Consider the following 20,278-nt stretch of genomic DNA (forward strand, 5'->3'; position numbering starts at 1 on the left):
ATAGGACCATAAGTGGAAGTGCCCTAGGTTCTGTTGCTTTGTTTTTTAGATGTTTCAGGAAACACCATACACTTCTCCCGAGTGGTTGTTGGCAATTTACATCCCGCCCATCAGCATAACAAGGCTCCCAGTTCTCCATGGCCTGTCCTGCCTTTCTGGATTTTACACTTTTTTCAGATGGCCCTTTTGACCGGGGGGAAGTGAGACTTCATTGTAGTGCAGATTTCCTTTGCAAGCTTGCTTGGTTGGCCAAAAAGGGCGTATGCGTTTTTTCCTGAATATATTCAGGAAAAAACGCATACGCCCTTTTTGGCCAAGTGCATCATTGTGGACGTTCTGCCTCTTTTCCTATGCTTTCAATGCAATTCCAGTCTACCTCCTGAAATCGGTTTCCTGCAATTCTGCCCCGCTTTCAAGTCCTCTTGGCAGCCTTACTTCAGTCTATTTTTGGACGATAGCTGTCATTTATAACTCTGCAGGTTTGTGAATTACAGTACCCCTGAGCTCCTTTCTTCAACTCGCTTTCTTGTAACCGGGCCGCAACACCGCAGGATGGCTTCAGGCCCTAATCTGGTTCCGGCCCGGCATGCTGAGCTTTTGGTTAATTCCTCTTCCTGGTGGGAAATGAGAGTTAAATTTGCCCGTCCAGACACCTCCAGCTAGCCTCTCATTGGTTCTCGCTATTCCTGTTCATCTTCCGCAGAAATTGCAAACTGGGCCAAACAGGAAGTTAAAGGGACTGACTCTCCAAGTTAGGAGAGTGTTAGTAAAGCGTCTGGAATGTTGCACCCGAGTACCAGGGGAGGAAAACTGAGACATATTTGAACACGTCTCCCGTTCACATGGTTGATCATACTCTGGGTTCCACATGCATGTTGTAGCTGAAGGAAGAATACCTTAAACCTGGAGAGTTGAGACCCGTGTAATGGGTACCATGCAATATGACTTCAAAGGGTCTTCATTTGCTCACCGAACCTCTCCAATCCTATCACTGCTGTGTTTATGCCCCTGTACACACGCTTGATTCTCTTTTGGAGACATAGCAATCCATAGGTTTTAAGATACTTACTAGTCAGGTACATTCTTAGGCGTTTAATATGGGGTTTTGAGTCCATTTCGTTGAGCAAGGAGTAGCTCTTGTCTATTCCATATTTGGCTTAAGGAACTTTATCTGTGCTCATTTCAATCTCTGGTTTTATGCAGCACCCCAACTCACCTTTCCCCTTAAGCAAGCATAAGGTGGTTTTCTAAATTTGAGACCCTGTTCTGTTTTGGAATGCAGTTCCTCTGTAGCCAAGTTTACATTCCGTGTGTTAGTGATATCTTATGATGTTTCTTTTTCTGTGTGACTTATTTCAGTTAGAATCATCGTACCTGAATCCACTCATTATGCTGCTACGGGCCTGATGACATAGATTTCATTGCTGAGTGATACTGCATTGTACGTAAGTACCACAAGTTCTTTATCCATTTTTCACTTTCTGTGATATTGAACTTGTACGGTAAACGAGGTTCTTGTAAACGGAGGCGTCCCAAACTTTGGGGTGGCTGTGTCTTTCTGATTTTAATTTCCCTAAGCTATTGGACCATAAGTGGAAGTGCCCTAGGCTCTGTTGCTTTGTTTTTTAGATGTTTCAGGAAACACCATACACTTCTCCCGAGTGGTTGTTGGCAATTTACATCCCGCCCATCAGCATAACAAGGCTCCCAGTTCTCCATGGCCTGTCCTGCCTTTCTGGATTTTACACTTTTTTCAGATGACCCTTTTGACCGGGGAGAAGTGAGACTTCATTGTAGTGCAGATTTCCTTTGCAAGTTTGCTTGGTTGGCCAAAAAGGGCGTATGCGTTTTTTCCTGAATATATTCAGGAAAAAACGCATACGCCCTTTTTGGCCAAGTGCATCATTGTGGACGTTCTGCCTCTTTTCCTATGCTTTCAATGCAATTCCAGTCTACCTCCTGAAATCGGTTTCCTGCAATTCTGCCCCGCTTTCAAGTCCTCTTGGCAGCCTTACTTCAGTCTATTTTTGGACGATAGCTGTCATTTATAAGTCTGCAGGTTTGTGAATTACAGTGCCCCTGAGCTCCTTTCTTCAACTCGCTTTCTTTTGAGCTGGCCGCAACACCGCAAGATGTCTTCAGGCCCTAAACTGGTTCTGGCACGGCACGTTGAGCCTTTGGTTAATTCCTCTTCCTGGTGGGAAATGAGAGTTAAATTTGCCCATCCAGACACCTACAGCTAGTCTCTCATTGGTTCTCGCTATTCCTGTTCATCTTCCGCAGAAATTGCAAACTGGGCCAAACAGGAGGTTAAAGGGACTGACTCTCCAAGTGGGGAGAGTGTTAGTAAAGCGTCTGGAATGTTGCACCCGAGTACCAGGGTACGAAAACTGAGACATATTTGAACACGTCTCCCAATCACATGGTTGATCATACTCTAGGTTCCACATGCATGTTTTAGCTGAAGGAAGAATACCTTAAACCTGGGTAGTTGAAACCCGTGGAATGGGTACCATGCAATATGACTTCAAAGGGTCTTCATTTGCTCACCGAACCTCTCCAATCCTATCACTGCTGCGTTTATGCCCTGTACACATGCTTGATTCTCTTTCGGAGACATAGCAATCCATAGGTTTTAAGATACTTACTAGTCAGGTAACATTCTTAGGCGTTTAATATGCGGTGTTGAGTCCATTTCGTTGAGCAAGGAGTAGCTCTTGTCTATTCCATATTTGGCTTAAGGAACTTTATCTGTGCTCATTTCAATCTCTGGTTTTATGCAGCACCACAACTCACCTTTCCCCTTAAGCAAGCATAAGTTGGTTTTCTAAATTTGAGACCCTGTTCTGTTCTGTAATTCAGTTCCTGTGTAGCCAAGTTTCCATTCCGTGTATTACTGATATCTTATGATGTTTCTTTTTCTGTGTGACTTATTTCAGTTAGAATCATCATACCTGAATCCACTTGTGCTGCTAAGGGCCTGATGACACAGATTTCATTGCTGAGTGATATTGCTTTGTAAGTAAATACCACAACTTCTTTATCCATTTTTCACTTTCTGCGATGTTGAACTTGTACTGTAAACGAGGTTCTTGTAAACAGAGCCGTTCCAAACTTTGGGGTGGCTGTGTCTTTTTTATTTTAATTTCCCTAAGCTATAGGACCATAAGTGGAAGTGCCCTAGGTTCTGTTGCTTTGTTTTTTAGATGTTTCAGGAAACACCATACACTTCTCCCGAGTGGTTGTTGGCAATTTACATCCCGCCCATCAGCAGAACAAGGCTCCCAGTTCTCCATGGCCTGTCCTGCCTTTCTGGATTTTACACTTTTTTCAGATGGCCCTTTTGACCGGGGGGAAGTGAGACTTCATTGTAGTGCAGATTTCCTTTGCAAGCTTGCTTGGTTGGCCAAAAAGGGCGTATGCGTTTTTTCCTGAATATATTCAGGAAAAAACGCATACGCCCTTTTTGGCCAAGTGCATCATTGTGGACGTTCTGCCTCTTTTCCTATGCTTTCAATGCAATTCCAGTCTACCTTCTGAAATCGGTTTCCTACAATTCTGCCCCGCTTTCAAGTCCTCTTGGCAGCCTTACTTCAGTCTATTTTTGGACGATAGCTGTCATTTATAACTCTGCAGGTTTGTGAATTACAGTGCCCCTGAGCTCCTTTCTTCAACTCGCTTTCTTTTGAGCTGGCCGCAACACCGCAGAATGGCTTCAGGCCCTAATCTGGTTCCGGTACGGCACGCTGAGCCTTTGGTTATTTCCTCTTCCTGGTGGGAAATGAGAGTTAAATTTGCCCGTCCAGACACCTCCAGCTATCCTCTCATTGGTTCTCGCTATTCCTGTTCATCTTCCGCAGAAATTGCAAACTGTGCCAAACAGGAGGTTAAAGGCGCTGACTCTCCAAGTGGGGAGAGTGTTAGTAAAGCGTCTGGAATGTTGCACCCGAGTACCAGGGGAGGAAAACTGAGACATATTTGAACACGTCTCCCAATCACATGGTTGATCATACTCTAGGTTCCACATGCATGTTTCAACTGAAGGAAGAATACCTTAAACCTGGGTAGTTGAAACCCGTGGAATGGGTACCATGCAATATGACTTCAAAGGGTCTTCATTTGCTCACCGAACCTCTCCAATCCTATCACTGCTGCGTTTATGCCCCTGTACACATGCTTGATTCTCTTTCGGAGACATAGCAATCCATAGGTTTTAAGATACTTACTAGTCAGGTACATTCTTAGGCATTTAATATGCGGTGTTGAGTCCATTTCGTTGAGGAAGGAGTAGCTCTTGTCTATTCCATATTTGGCTTAAGGAACTTTATCTGTGCTCATTTTGATCTCTGGTTTTATGCAGCACCCCAACTCACCTTTCCCCTTAAGCAAGTATAAGTTGGTTTTCTAAATTTGAGACCCTGTTCTGTTCTGTAATTCAGTTCCTGTGTAGCCAAGTTTTCATTCCGTGTATTACTGATATCTTATGATGTTTCTTTTTCTGTGTGACTTATTTCAGTTAGAATCATCATACCTGAATCCACTCATTGTGCTGCTAAAGGCCTGATGACATAGATTTCATTGCTGAGTGATATTGCTTTGTAAGTAAATACCACAACTTCTTTATCCATTTTTCACTTTCTGCGATGTTGAACTTGTACTGTAAACGAGGTTCTTGTAAACAGAGCCATTCCAAACTTTGGGGTGGCTGTGTCTTTTTGATTTTAATTTCCCTAAGCTATAGGACCATAAGTGGAAGTGCCCTAGGCTCTGTTGCTTTGTTTTTTGGATGTTTCAGGAAACACCATACACTTCTCCCGAGTGTCTGTTGGCAATTTACATCCCGCCCATCAGCATAACAAGGCTCCCAGTTCTCCATGGCCTGTCCTGCCTTTCTGGATTTTACACTTTTTTCAGATGGCCCTTTTGACCGGGGGGAAGTGAGACTTCATTGTAGTGCAGATTTGCTTTGCAAGCTTGCTTGGTTGGCCAAAAAGGGCGTATGCGTTTTTTCCTGAATATATTCAGGAAAAAACGCATACGCCCTTTTTGGCCAAGTGCATCATTGTGGACGTTCTGCCTCTTTTCCTATGCTTTCAATGCAATTCCAGTCTACCTCCTGAAATCGGTTTCCTGCAATTCTGCCCCGATTTCAAGTCCTCTTGGCAGCCTTACTTCAGTCTATTTTTGAACGATAGCTGTCATTTGTAACTCTGCAGGTTTGTGAATTACAGTGCCCCTGAGCTCCTTTCTACAACTCGCTTTCTTTTGAGCTGGCCGCAACACCGCAGGATGGCTTCAGGCCCTAATCTGGTTCCGGCCCGGCAGGCTGAGCCTTTGGTTAATTCCTCTTCCTGGTGGGAAATGAGAGTTAAATTTGCCCGTCCAGACACCTCCAGCTAGCCTCTCATTGGTTCTCGCTATTCCTGTTCATCTTCCCCAGAAATTGCAAACTGGGCCAAACAGGAGGTTAAAGGGACTGACTCTCCAAGTGGGGAGAGTGTTAGTAAAGCGTCTGGAATGTTGCACCCGAGTACCAGGGGAGGAAAACTGAGACATATTTGAACACGTCTCCTGATCACATGGTTGATCATACTCTAGTTTCCACATGCATGTTTTAGCTGAAGGAAGAATACCTTAAACCTGGGTAGTTGAAACCCGTGTAATGGGTACCATGCAATATGACTTCCAAGGGTCTTCATTTGCTCAACGAACCTCTCCAATCCTATCACTGCTGCGTTTATGCCCCTATACACATGCTTGATTCTCTTTCGGAGACATAGCAATCCATAGGTTTTAAGATACTTACAAGTCAGGTACATTCTTAGGCGTTTAATATGCGGTGTTGAGTCCATTTCGTTGAGCAAGGAGTAGCTCTTGTCTATTCCATATTTGGCTTAAGGAACTTTATCTGTGCTCATTTCAATCTCTGGTTTTATGCAGCACCCCAACTCACCTTTACCCTTAAGCAAGCATAAGTTGTCTTTCTAAATTTGAGACCCTGTTCTGTTCTGTAATTCAGTTCCTGTGTAGCCAAGTTTACATTCCGTGTATTACTGATATCTTATGATGTTTCTTTTTCTGTGTGACTAACTTCAGTTAGAATCATCATACCTGAATCCACTCATTGTGCTGCTAAGGGCCTGATGACACAGATTTCATTGCTGAGTGATATTGCTTTGTAAGTAAATACCACAACTTCTTTATCCATTTTTCACTTTCTGCGATGTTGAACTTGTACTGTAAACGAGGTTCTTGTAAACAGAGCCATTCCAAACTTTGGGGTTGCTGTGTCTTTTTGATTTTAATTTCCCTAAGCTATAGGACCATAAGTGGAAGTGCCCTAGGTTCTGTTGCTTTGTTTTTTAGATGTTTCAGGAAACACCATACACTTCTCCCGAGTGGTTGTTGGCAATTTACATCCCGCCCATCAGCATAACAAGGCTCCCAGTTCTCCATGGCCTGTCCTGCCTTTCTGGATTTTACACTTTTTTCAGATGGCCCTTTTGACCGGGGGGAAGTGAGACTTCATTGTAGTGCAGATTTCCTTTGCAAGCTTGCTTGGTTGGCCAAAAAGGGCGTATGCGTTTTTTCCTGAATATATTCAGGAAAAAACGCATACGCCCTTTTTGGCCAAGTGCATCATTGTGGACGTTCTGCCTCTTTTCCTATGCTTTCAATGCAATTCCAGTCTACCTCCTGAAATCGGTTTCCTGCAATTCTGCCCCGCTTTCAAGTCCTCTTGGCAGCCTTACTTCAGTCTATTTTTGGACGATAGCTGTCATTTATAACTCTGCAGGTTTGTGAATTACAGTGCCCCTGAGCTCCTTTCTTCAACTCGCTTTCTTTTGAGCTGGCCGCAACACCGCAAGATGTCTTCAGGCCCTAAACTGGTTCTGGCACGGCACGTTGAGCCTTTGGTTAATTCCTCTTCCTGGTGGGAAATGAGAGTTAAATTTGCCCATCCAGACACCTACAGCTAGTCTCTCATTGGTTCTCGCTATTCCTGTTCATCTTCCACAGAAATTGCAAACTGGGCCAAACAGGAGGTTAAAGGGACTGACTCTCCAAGTGGGGAGAGTGTTAGTAAAGCGTCTGGAATGTTGCACCCGAGTACCAGGGTACGAAAACTGAGACATATTTGAACACGTCTCCCAATCACATGGTTGATCATACTCTAGGTTCCACATGCATGTTTTAGCTGAAGGAAGAATACCTTAAACCTGGGTAGTTGAAACCCGTGGAATGGGTACCATGCAATATGACTTCAAAGGGTCTTCATTTGCTCACGAACCTCTCCAATCCTATCACTGCTGCGTTTATGCCCCTGTACACATGCTTGATTCTCTTTCGGAGACATAGCAATCCATAGGTTTTAAGATACTTACTAGTCAGGTACATTCTTAGGCGTTTAATATGCGGTGTTGAGTCCATTTCGTTGAGCAAGGAGTAGCTCTTGTCTATTCCATATTTGGCTTAAGGAACTTTATCTGTGCTCATTTCAATCTCTGGTTTTATGCAGCACCCCAACTCACCTTTCCCCTTAAGCAAGCATAAGTTGGTTTTCTAAATTTGAGACCCTGTTCTGTTCTGTAATTCAGTTCCTGTGTAGCCAAGTTTACATTCCGTGTATTACTGATATCTTATGATGTTTCTTTTTCTGTGTGACTTATTTCAGTTAGAATCATCATACCTGAATCCACTTGTGCTGCTAAGGGCCTGATGACACAGATTTCATTGCTGAGTGATATTGCTTTGTAAGTAAATACCACAACTTCTTTATCCATTTTTCACTTTCTGCGATGTTGAACTTGTACTGTAAACGAGGTTCTTGTAAACAGAGCCGTTCCAAACTTTGGGGTGGCTGTGTCTTTTTTATTTTAATTTCCCTAAGCTATAGGACCATAAGTGGAAGTGCCCTAGGTTCTGTTGCTTTGTTTTTTAGATGTTTCAGGAAACACCATACACTTCTCCCGAGTGGTTGTTGGCAATTTACATCCCGCCCATCAGCATAACAAGGCTCCCAGTTCTCCATGGCCTGTCCTGCCTTTCTGGATTTTACACTTTTTTCAGATGGCCCTTTTGACCGGGGGGAAGTGAGACTTCATTGTAGTGCAGATTTCCTTTGCAAGCTTGCTTGGTTGGCCAAAAAGGGCGTATGCGTTTTTTCCTGAATATATTCAGGAAAAAACGCATACGCCCTTTTTGGCCAAGTGCATCATTGTGGACGTTCTGCCTCTTTTCCTATGCTTTCAATGCAATTCCAGTCTACCTCCTGAAATCGGTTTCCTGCAATTCTGCCCCGCTTTCAAGTCCTCTTGGCAGCCTTATTTCAGTCTATTTTTGGACGATAGCTGTCATTTATAACTCTGCAGGTTTGTGAATTACAGTACCCCTGAGCTCCTTTCTTCAACTCGCTTTCTTGTAACCGGGCCGCAACACCGCAGGATGGCTTCAGGCCCTAATCTGGTTCCGGCCCGGCATGCTGAGCTTTTGGTTAATTCCTCTTCCTGGTGGGAAATGAGAGTTAAATTTGCCCGTCCAGACACCTCCAGCTAGCCTCTCATTGGTTCTCGCTATTCCTGTTCATCTTCCGCAGAAATTGCAAACTGGGCCAAACAGGAAGTTAAAGGGACTGACTCTCCAAGTTAGGAGAGTGTTAGTAAAGCGTCTGGAATGTTGCACCCGAGTACCAGGGGAGGAAAACTGAGACATATTTGAACACGTCTCCCGTTCACATGGTTGATCATACTCTGGGTTCCACATGCATGTTGTAGCTGAAGGAAGAATACCTTAAACCTGGAGAGTTGAGACCCGTGTAATGGGTACCATGCTATATGACTTCAAAGGGTCTTCATTTGCTCACCGAACCTCTCCAATCCTATCACTGCTGTGTTTATGCCCCTGTACACACGCTTGATTCTCTTTTGGAGACATAGCAATCCATAGGTTTTAAGATACTTACTAGTCAGGTACATTCTTAGGCGTTTAATATGGGGTTTTGAGTCCATTTCGTTGAGCAAGGAGTAGCTCTTGTCTATTCCATATTTGGCTTAAGGAACTTTATCTGTGCTCATTTCAATCTCTGGTTTTATGCAGCACCCCAACTCACCTTTACCCTTAAGCAAGCATAAGTTGTCTTTCTAAATTTGAGACCCTGTTCTGTTCTGTAATTCAGTTCCTGTGTAGCCAAGTTTACATTCCGTGTATTACTGATATCTTATGATGTTTCTTTTTCTGTGTGACTAACTTCAGTTAGAATCATCATACCTGAATCCACTCATTGTGCTGCTAAGGGCCTGATGACACAGATTTCATTGCTGAGTGATATTGCTTTGTAAGTAAATACCACAACTTCTTTATCCATTTTTCACTTTCTGCGATGTTGAACTTGTACTGTAAACGAGGTTCTTGTAAACAGAGCCATTCCAAACTTTGGGGTTGCTGTGTCTTTTTGATTTTAATTTCCCTAAGCTATAGGACCATAAGTGGAAGTGCCCTAGGTTCTGTTGCTTTGTTTTTTAGATGTTTCAGGAAACACCATACACTTCTCCCGAGTGGTTGTTGGCAATTTACATCCCGCCCATCAGCATAACAAGGCTCCCAGTTCTCCATGGCCTGTCCTGCCTTTCTGGATTTTACACTTTCTTCAGATGGCCCTTTTGACCGGGGGGAAGTGAGACTTCATTGTAGTGCAGATTTCCTTTGCAAGCTTGCTTGGTTGGCCAAAAAGGGCGTATGCGTTTTTTCCTGAATATATTCAGGAAAAAACGCATACGCCCTTTTTGGCCAAGTGCATCATTGTGGACGTTCTGCCTCTTTTCCTATGCTTTCAATGCAATTCCAGTCTACCTCCTGAAATCGGTTTCCTGCAATTCTGCCCCGCTTTCAAGTCCTCTTGGCAGCCTTACTTCAGTCTATTTTTGGACGATAGCTGTCATTTATAACTCTGCAGGTTTGTGAATTACAGTGCCCCTGAGCTCCTTTCTTCAACTCGCTTTCTTTTGAGCTGGCCGCAACACCGCAAGATGTCTTCAGGCCCTAAACTGGTTCTGGCACGGCACGTTGAGCCTTTGGTTAATTCCTCTTCCTGGTGGGAAATGAGAGTTAAATTTGCCCATCCAGACACCTACAGCTAGTCTCTCATTGGTTCTCGCTATTCCTGTTCATCTTCCACAGAAATTGCAAACTGGGCCAAACAGGAGGTTAAAGGGACTGACTCTCCAAGTGGGGAGAGTGTTAGTAAAGCGTCTGGAATGTTGCACCCGAGTACCAGGGTACGAAAACTGAGACATATTTGAACACGTCTCCCAATCACATGGTTGATCATACTCTAGGTTCCACATGCATGTTTTAGCTGAAGGAAGAATACCTTAAACCTGGGTAGTTGAAACCCGTGGAATGGGTACCATGCAATATGACTTCAAAGGGTCTTCATTTGCTCACGAACCTCTCCAATCCTATCACTGCTGCGTTTATGCCCCTGTACACATGCTTGATTCTCTTTCGGAGACATAGCAATCCATAGGTTTTAAGATACTTACTAGTCAGGTACATTCTTAGGCGTTTAATATGCGGTGTTGAGTCCATTTCGTTGAGCAAGGAGTAGCTCTTGTCTATTCCATATTTGGCTTAAGGAACTTTATCTGTGCTCATTTCAATCTCTGGTTTTATGCAGCACCCCAACTCACCTTTCCCCTTAAGCAAGCATAAGTTGGTTTTCTAAATTTGAGACCCTGTTCTGTTCTGTAATTCAGTTCCTGTGTAGCCAAGTTTACATTCCGTGTATTACTGATATCTTATGATGTTTCTTTTTCTGTGTGACTTATTTCAGTTAGAATCATCATACCTGAATCCACTTGTGCTGCTAAGGGCCTGATGACACAGATTTCATTGCTGAGTGATATTGCTTTGTAAGTAAATACCACAACTTCTTTATCCATTTTTCACTTTCTGCGATGTTGAACTTGTACTGTAAACGAGGTTCTTGTAAACAGAGCCGTTCCAAACTTTGGGGTGGCTGTGTCTTTTTTATTTTAATTTCCCTAAGCTATAGGACCATAAGTGGAAGTGCCCTAGGTTCTGTTGCTTTGTTTTTTAGATGTTTCAGGAAACACCATACACTTCTCCCGAGTGGTTGTTGGCAATTTACATCCCGCCCATCAGCATAACAAGGCTCCCAGTTCTCCATGGCCTGTCCTGCCTTTCTGGATTTTACACTTTTTTCAGATGGCCCTTTTGACCGGGGGGAAGTGAGACTTCATTGTAGTGCAGATTTCCTTTGCAAGCTTGCTTGGTTGGCCAAAAAGGGCGTATGCGTTTTTTCCTGAATATATTCAGGAAAAAACGCATACGCCCTTTTTGGCCAAGTGCATCATTGTGGACGTTCTGCCTCTTTTCCTATGCTTTCAATGCAATTCCAGTCTACCTCCTGAAATCGGTTTCCTGCAATTCTGCCCCGCTTTCAAGTCCTCTTGGCAGCCTTACTTCAGTCTATTTTTGGACGATAGCTGTCATTTATAACTCTGCAGGTTTGTGAATTACAGTACCCCTGAGCTCCTTTCTTCAACTCGCTTTCTTGTAACCGGGCCGCAACACCGCAGGATGGCTTCAGGCCCTAATCTGGTTCCGGCCCGGCATGCTGAGCTTTTGGTTAATTCCTCTTCCTGGTGGGAAATGAGAGTTAAATTTGCCCGTCCAGACACCTCCAGCTAGCCTCTCATTGGTTCTCGCTATTCCTGTTCATCTTCCGCAGAAATTGCAAACTGGGCCAAACAGGAAGTTAAAGGGACTGACTCTCCAAGTTAGGAGAGTGTTAGTAAAGCGTCTGGAATGTTGCACCCGAGTACCAGGGGAGGAAAACTGAGACATATTTGAACACGTCTCCCGTTCACATGGTTGATCATACTCTGGGTTCCACATGCATGTTGTAGCTGAAGGAAGAATACCTTAAACCTGGAGAGTTGAGACCCGTGTAATGGGTACCATGCAATATGACTTCAAAGGGTCTTCATTTGCTCACCGAACCTCTCCAATCCTATCACTGCTGTGTTTATGCCCCTGTACACACGCTTGATTCTCTTTTGGAGACATAGCAATCCATAGGTTTTAAGATACTTACTAGTCAGGTACATTCTTAGGCGTTTAATATGGGGTTTTGAGTCCATTTCGTTGAGCAAGGAGTAGCTCTTGTCTATTCCATATTTGGCTTAAGGAACTTTATCTGTGCTCATTTCAATCTCTGGTTTTATGCAGCACCCCAACTCACCTTTCCCCTTAAGCAAGCATAAGGTGGTTTTCTAAATTTGAGACCCTGTTCTGTTTTGGAATGCAGTTCCTCTGTAGCCAAGTTTACATTCCGTGTATTAGTGATATCTTATGATGTTTCTTTTTCTGTGTGACTTATTTCAGTTAGAATCATCGTACCTGAATCCACTCATTATGCTGCTACGGGCCTGATGACATAGATTTCATTGCTGAGTGATACTGCATTGTACGTAAGTACCACAAGTTCTTTATCCATTTTTCACTTTCTGTGATATTGAACTTGTACGGTAAACGAGGTTCTTGTAAACGGAGGCGTCCCAAACTTTGGGGTGGCTGTGTCTTTTTTATTTTAATTTCCCTAAACTATAGGACCATAAGTGGAAGTGCCCTAGGCTCTGTTGCTTTGTTTTTTAGATGTTTCAGGAAACACCATACACTTCTCCCGAGTGGTTGTTGGCAATTTACATCCCGCCCATCAGCATAACAAGGCTCCCAGTTCTCCATGGCCTGTCCTGCCTTTCTGGATTTTACACTTTTTTCAGATGGCCCTTTTGACCGGGGAGAAGTGAGACTTCATTGTAGTGCAGATTTCCTTTGCAAGTTTGCTTGGTTGGCCAAAAAGGGCGTATGCGTTTTTTCCTGAATATATTCAGGAAAAAACGCATACGCCCTTTTTGGCCAAGTGCATCATTGTGGACGTTCTGCCTCTTTTCCTATGCTTTCAATGCAATTCCAGTCTACCTCCTGAAATCGGTTTCCTGCAATTCTGCCCCGCTTTCAAGTCCTCTTGGCAGGCTTACTTCAGTCTATTTTTGGACGATAGCTGTCATTTATAACTCTGCAGGTTTGTGAATTACAGTGCCCCTGAGCTCCTTTCTTCAACTCGCTTTCTTTTGAGCTGGCCGCAACACCGCAAGATGTCTTCAGGCCCTAAACTGGTTCTGGCACGGCACGTTGAGCCTTTGGTTAATTCCTCTTCCTGGTGGGAAATGAGAGTTAAATTTGCCCATCCAGACACCTACAGCTAGTCTCTCATTGGTTCTCGCTATTCCTGTTCATCTTCCGCAGAAATTGCAAACTGGGCCAAACAGGAGGTTAAAGGGACTGACTCTCCAAGTGGGGAGAGTGTTAGTAAAGCGTCTGGAATGTTGCACCCGAGTACCAGGGTACGAAAACTGAGACATATTTGAACACGTCTCCCAATCACATGGTTGATCATACTCTAGGTTCCACATGCATGTTTTAGCTGAAGGAAGAATACCTTAAACCTGGGTAGTTGAAACCCGTGGAATGGGTACCATGCAATATGACTTCAAAGGGTCTTCATTTGCTCACCGAACCTCTCCAATCCTATCACTGCTGCGTTTATGCCCCTGTACACATGCTTGATTCTCTTTCGGAGACATAGCAATCCATAGGTTTTAAGATACTTACTAGTCAGGTACATTCTTAGGCGTTTAATATGCGGTGTTGAGTCCATTTCGTTGAGCAAGGAGTAGCTCTTGTCTATTCCATATTTGGCTTAAGGAACTTTATCTGTGCTCATTTCAATCTCTGGTTTTATGCAGCACCCCAACTCACCTTTCCCCTTAAGCAAGCATAAGTTGGTTTTCTAAATTTGAGACCCTGTTCTGTTCTGTAATTCAGTTCCTGTGTAGCCAAGTTTACATTCCGTGTATTACTGATATCTTATGATGTTTCTTTTTCTGTGTGACTTATTTCAGTTAGAATCATCATACCTGAATCCACTTGTGCTGCTAAGGGCCTGATGACACAGATTTCATTGCTGAGTGATATTGCTTTGTAAGTAAATACCACAACTTCTTTATCCATTTTTCACTTTCTGCGATGTTGAACTTGTACTGTAAACGAGGTTCTTGTAAACAGAGCCGTTCCAAACTTTGGGGTGGCTGTGTCTTTTTTATTTTAATTTCCCTAAGCTATAGGACCATAAGTGGAAGTGCCCTAGGTTCTGTTGCTTTGTTTTTTAGATGTTTCAGGAAACACCATACACTTCTCCCGAGTGGTTGTTGGCAATTTACATCCCGCTCATCAGCAGAACAAGGCTCCCAGTTCTCCATGGCCTGTCCTGCCTTTCTGGATTTTACACTTTTTTCAGATGGCCCTTTTGACCGGGGGGAAGTGAGACTTCATTGTAGTGCAGATTTCCTTTGCAAGCTTGCTTGGTTGGCCAAAAAGGGCGTATGCGTTTTTTCCTGAATATATTCAGGAAAAAACGCATACGCCCTTTTTGGCCAAGTGCATCATTGTGGACGTTCTGCCTCTTTTCCTATGCTTTCAATGCAATTCCAGTCTACCTTCTGAAATCGGTTTCCTACAATTCTGCCCCGCTTTCAAGTCCTCTTGGCAGCCTTACTTCAGTCTATTTTTGGACGATAGCTGTCATTTATAACTCTGCAAGTTTGTGAATTACAGTGCCTTTGAGCTCCTTTCTTCAACTCGCTTTCTTTTGAGCTGGCCGCAACACCGCAGGATGGCTTCAGGCCCTAATCTGGTTCCGGCACGGCACGCTGAGCCTTTGGTTATTTCCTCTTCCTGGTGGGAAATGAGAGTTAAATTTGCCCGTCCAGACACCTCCAGCTAGCCTCTCATTGGTTCTCGCTATTCCTGTTCATCTTCCGCAGAAATTGCAAACTGGGCCAAACAGGAGGTTAAAGGGACTGACTCTCCAAGTGGGGAGTGTGTTATTAAAGCGTCTGGAATGTTGCACCTGAGTACCAGGGTACGAAAACTGAGACATATTTGAGCACGTCTCCCGATCACATGGTTGATCATACTCTAGGTTCCACATGCATGTTTTAGCTGAAGGAAGAATACCTTAAACCTGGGTAGTTGAAACCCGTGGAATGGGTACCATGCAATATGACTTCAAAGGGTCTTCATTTGCTCACCGAACCTCTCCAATCCTATCACTGCTGCGTTTATTCCCCTGTACACATGCTTGATTCTCTTTTGGAGACATAGCAATCCATAGGTTTTAAGATACTTACTAGTCAGGTACATTCTTAGGCGTTTAATATGCGGTGTTGAGTCCATTTCGTTGAGCAAGGAGTAGCTCTTGTCTATTCCATATTTGGCTTAAGGAACTTTATCTGTGCTCATTTCAATCTCTGGTTTTATGCAGCACCCCAACTCACCTTTCCCCTTAAGCAAGCATAAGTTGGTTTTCTAAATTTGAGACCCTGTTCTGTTTTGGAATGCAGTTCCTGTGTAGCCAAGTTTCCATTCCGTGTATTAGAGATATCTTATGATGTTTCTTTTTCTGTGTGAGTTATTTCAGTTAGAATCATCGTACCTGAATCCACTCATTATGCTGCTACGGGCCTGATGACATAGATTTCATTGCTGAGTGATACTGCATTGTTCGTAAGTACCACAAGTTGTTTATCCATTTTTCACTTTCTGTGATATTGAACTTGTACGGTAAACGAGGTTCTTGTAAACGGAGGCGTCCCAAACTTTGGGGTGGCTGTGTCTTTTTGATTTTAATTTCCCTAAGCTATAGGACCATAAGTGGAAGTGCCCTAGGTTCTGTTGCTTTGTTTTTTAGATGTTTCAGGAAACACCATACACTTCTCCCGAGTGGTTGTTGGCAATTTACATCCCGCCCATCAGCATAACAAGGCTCCCAGTTCTCCATGGCCTGTCCTGCCTTTCTGGATTTTACACTTTTTTCAGATGGCCCTTTTGACCGGGGGGGAAGTGAGACTTCATTGTAGTGCAGATTTCCTTTGCAAGCTTGCTTGGTTGGCCAAAAAGGGCGTATGCGTTTTTTCCTGAATATATTCAGGAAAAAACGCATACGCCCGTTTTGGCCAAGTGCATCATTGTGGACGTTCTGCCTCTTTTCCTATGCTTTCAATGCAATTCCAGTCTACCTTCTGAAATCGGTTTCCTACAATTCTGCCCCGCTTTCAAGTCCTCTTGGCAGCCTTACTTCAGTCTATTTTTGGACGATAGCTGTCATTTATAACTCTGCAGGTTTGTGAATTACAGTGCCCCGAGCTCCTTTTTTCAACTCGCTTTCTTTTGAGCTGGCCGCAACACCGCAGAATGGCTTCAGGCCCTAATCTGGTTCCGGTACGGCACACTGAGCCTTTGGTTATTTCCTCTTCCTGGTGGTAAATGAGAGTTAAATTTGCCCGTCCAGACACCTCCAGCTATCCTCTCATTGGTTCTCGCTATTCCTGTTCATCTTCCGCAGAAATTGCAAACTGTGCCAAACAGGAGGTTAAAGGCGCTGACTCTCCAAGTGGGGAGAGTGTTAGTAAAGCGTCTGGAATGTTGCACCCGAGTACCAGGGGAGGAAAACTGAGACATATTTGAACACGTCTCCCAATCACATGGTTGATCATACTCTAGGTTCCACATGCATGTTTCAACTGAAGGAAGAATACCTTAAACCTGGGTAGTTGAAACCCGTGGAATGGGTACCATGCAATATGATTTCAAAGGGTCTTCATTTGCTCACCGAACCTCTCCAATCCTATCACTGCTGCGTTTATGCCCCTGTACACATGCTTGATTCTCTTTTGGAGACATAGCAATCCATAGGTTTTAAGATACTTACTAGTCAGGTACATTCTTAGGCGTTTAATATGCGGTGTTGAGTCCATTTCGTTGAGCAAGGAGTAGCTCTTGTCTATTCCATATTTGACTTAAGGAACTTTATCTGTGCTCATTTCAATCTCTGGTTTTATGCAGCACCCCAACTCACCTTTACCCTTAAGCAAGCATAAGTTGGTTTTCTAAATTTGAGACACTGTTCTGTTCTGTAATTCAGTTCCTGTGTAGCCAAGTTTCCATTCCGTGTATTACTGATATCTTATGATGTTTCTTTTTCTGTGTGACTTATTTCAGTTAGAATCATCATACCTGAATCCACTCATTGTGCTGCTAAGGGCCTGATGACAAAGATTTCATTGCTGAGTGATATTGCTTTGTAAGTAAATACCACAACTTCTTTATCCATTTTTCACATTCTGCGATGTTGAACTTGTACTGTGAATGAGGTTCTAGTAAACAGAGCTGTTCCAAACTTTGGGGTGGCTGTGTCTTTTATATTTTAATTTCCCTAAGCTATAGGACCATAAGTGGAAGTGCCCTAGGCTCTGTTGCTTTGTTTTTTAGATATTTCAGGAAACACCATACACTTCTCCCGAGTGTCTGTTGGCAATTTACATCCCGCCCATCAGCATAACAAGGCTCCCAGTTCTCCATGGCCTGTCCTGCCTTTCTGGATTTTACACTTTTTTCAGATGGCCCTTTTGACCGGGGGGAAGTGAGACTTCATTGTAGTGCAGATTTCCTTTGCAAGCTTGCTTGGTTGGCCAAAAAGGGCGTATGCGTTTTTTCCTGAATATATTCAGGAAAAAACGCATACGCCCTTTTTGGCCAAGTGCATCATTGTGGACGTTCTGCCTCTTTTCCTATGCTTTCAATGCAATTCCAGTCTACCTCCTGAAATCGGTTTCCTGCAATTCTGCCCCGCTTTCAAGTCCTCTTGGCAGCCTTACTTCAGTCTATTTTTGGACGATAGCTGTCATTTATAACTCTGCAGGTTTGTGAATTACAGTGCCCCTTAGCTCCTTTCTTCAACTCATTTTCTTTTGAGCTGGCCGCAACACCGCAGGATGGCTTCAGGCCCTAATCTGGTTCCGGCACGGCATGCTGAGCCTTTGGTTAATTCCTCTTCCTGGTGGGAAATGAGAGTTAAATTTGCCCGTCCAGACACCTCCAGCTAGTCTCCATTGGTTCTCGCTATTCCTGTTCATCTTCCACAGAAATTGCAAACTGCGCCAAACAGGAGGTTAAAGGGACTGACTCTCCAAGTCGGGAGAGTGTTAGTAAAGCGTCTGGAATGTTGCACCCGAGTACCAGGGGAGGAAAACTGAGACATATTTGAACACGTCTCCCGTTCACATGGTTGATCATACTCTGGGTTCCACATGCATGTTTTAGCTGAAGGAAGAATACCTTAAACCTTGAGAGTTGAGACCCGTGTAATGGGTACCATGCAATATGACTTCAAAGGGTCTTCATTTGCTCACCGAACCTCTCCAATCCTATCACTGCTGCGTTTATGCCCCTGTACACACGCTTGATTCTCTTTTGGAGACATAGCAATCCATAGGTTTTAAGATACTTACTAGTCAGGTACATTCTTAGGCGTTTAATATGGGGTTTTGAGTCCATTTCGTTGAGCAAGGAGTAGCTCTTGTCTATTCCATATTTGGCTTAAGGAACTTTATCTGTGCTCATTTCAATCTCTGGTTTTATGCAGCACCCCAACTCACCTTTCCCCTTAAGCAAGCATAAGGTGGTTTTCTAAATTTGAGACCCTGTTCTGTTTTGGAATGCAGTTCCTGTGTAGCCAAGTTTACATTCCGTGTATTAGTGATATCTTATGATGTTTCATTTTCTGTGTGACTTATTTCAGTTAGAATCATCGTACCTGAATCCACTTATTATGCTGCTACGGGCCTGATGACATAGATTTCATTGCTGAGTGATACTGCATTGTACGTAAGTACCACAAGTTCTTTATCCATTTTTCACTTTCTGTGATATTGAACTTGTACGGTAAACGAGGTTCTTGTTAACGGAGGCGTCCCAAAGTTTGAGGTGGCTGTGTCTTTTTGATTTTAATTTCCCTAAGCTATAGGACCATAAGTGGAAGTGCCCTAGGCTCTGTTGCTTTGTTTTTTAGATGTTTCAGGAAACACCATACACTTCTCCCGAGTGTCTGTTGGCAATTTACATCCCGCCCATCAGCATAACAAGGCTCCCAGTTCTCCATGGCCTGTCCTGCCTTTCTGGATTTTACACTTTTTTCAGATGGCCCTTTTGACCGGGGAGAAGTGAGACTTCATTGTAGTGCAGATTTCCTTTGCAAGTTTGCTTGGTTGGCCAAAAACTGCGTATGCGTTTTTCCCTGAATATATTCAGGAAAAAACGCATACGCCCTTTTTGGCCAAGTGCATCATTGTGGACGTTCTGCCTCTTTTCCTATGCTTTCAATGCAATTCCAGTCTACCTCCTGAAATCGGTTTCCTGCAATTCTGCCCCGCTTTCAAGTCCTCTTGGCAGCCTTACTTCAGTCTATTTTTGGACGATAGCTGTCATTTATAACTCTGCAGGTTTGTGAATTACAGTGCCCCTGAGCTCCTTTCTTCAACTCGCTTTCTTTTGAGCTGGCCGCAACACCGAAGGATGTCTTCAGGCCCTAATCTGGTTCTGGCACGGCACACTGAGCCTTTGGTTAATTCCTCTTCCTGGTGGGAAATGAGAGTTATATTTGCCCATCCAGACACCTCCAGCTAGTCTCTCATTGGTTCTCGCTATTCCTGTTCATCTTCCACAGAAATTGCAAACTGCGCCAAACAGGAGGTTAAAGGGACTGACTCTCCAAGTCGGGAGAGTGTTAGTAAAGCGTCTGGAATGTTGCACCCGAGTACCAGGGTACGAAAACTGAGACATATTTGAACACGTCTCCCGATCACATGGTTGATCATACTCTAGGTTCCACATGCATGTTTTAGCTGAAGGAAGAATACCTTAAACCTGGGTAGTTGAAACCCGTGGAATGGGTACCATGCAATATGACTTCAAAGGGTCTTCATTTGCTCACGAACTTCTCCAATCCTATCACTGCTGCGTTTATGCCCCTGTACACATCCTTGATTCTATTTCGGAGACATAGCAATCCATAGGTTTTAAGATACTTACTAGTCAGGTACATTCTTAGGCGTTTAATATGCGGTGTTGAGTCCATTTCGTTGAGCAAGGAGTAGCTCTTGTCTATTCCATATTTGGCTTAAGGAACTTTATCTGTGCTCATTTCAATCTCTGGTTTTATGCAGCACCCCAACTCACCTTTCGCCTTAAGCAAGCATAAGTTGGTTTCCTAAATTTGAGACCCTGTTCTGTTTTGGAATTCAGTTCCTGTGTAGCCAAGTTTACATTCTGTGTATTAGTGATATCTTATGATGTT

At 43.7% G+C, this 20,278-nt stretch overlaps 1 long non-coding RNA gene across 5 annotated transcripts in view; it reads left to right on the forward strand.

Annotated features, from left to right (window-relative positions):
• LOC307185334 overlaps window positions 1–20,278 on the forward strand; it is a 3,778,167-nt gene that overhangs the window by 281,699 nt on the left and 3,476,190 nt on the right. The window contains exon 1 of one of the 5 annotated variants that reach the window (XR_013827992.1): window positions 17,146–17,231. The exons of the other annotated variants lie outside the window; for them this stretch is intronic. This is a non-coding gene — a long non-coding RNA (uncharacterized lncRNA). Of the gene's footprint in view, window positions 1–17,145; window positions 17,232–20,278 lie in introns of those variants that run through there. 5 annotated transcript variants of the gene reach the window in all.

The sequence above is a fragment of the Stenella coeruleoalba genome (genome assembly GCF_951394435.1).
Source record: "Stenella coeruleoalba genome assembly, chromosome: 4".
NCBI lineage: Eukaryota > Metazoa > Chordata > Mammalia > Artiodactyla > Delphinidae > Stenella > Stenella coeruleoalba.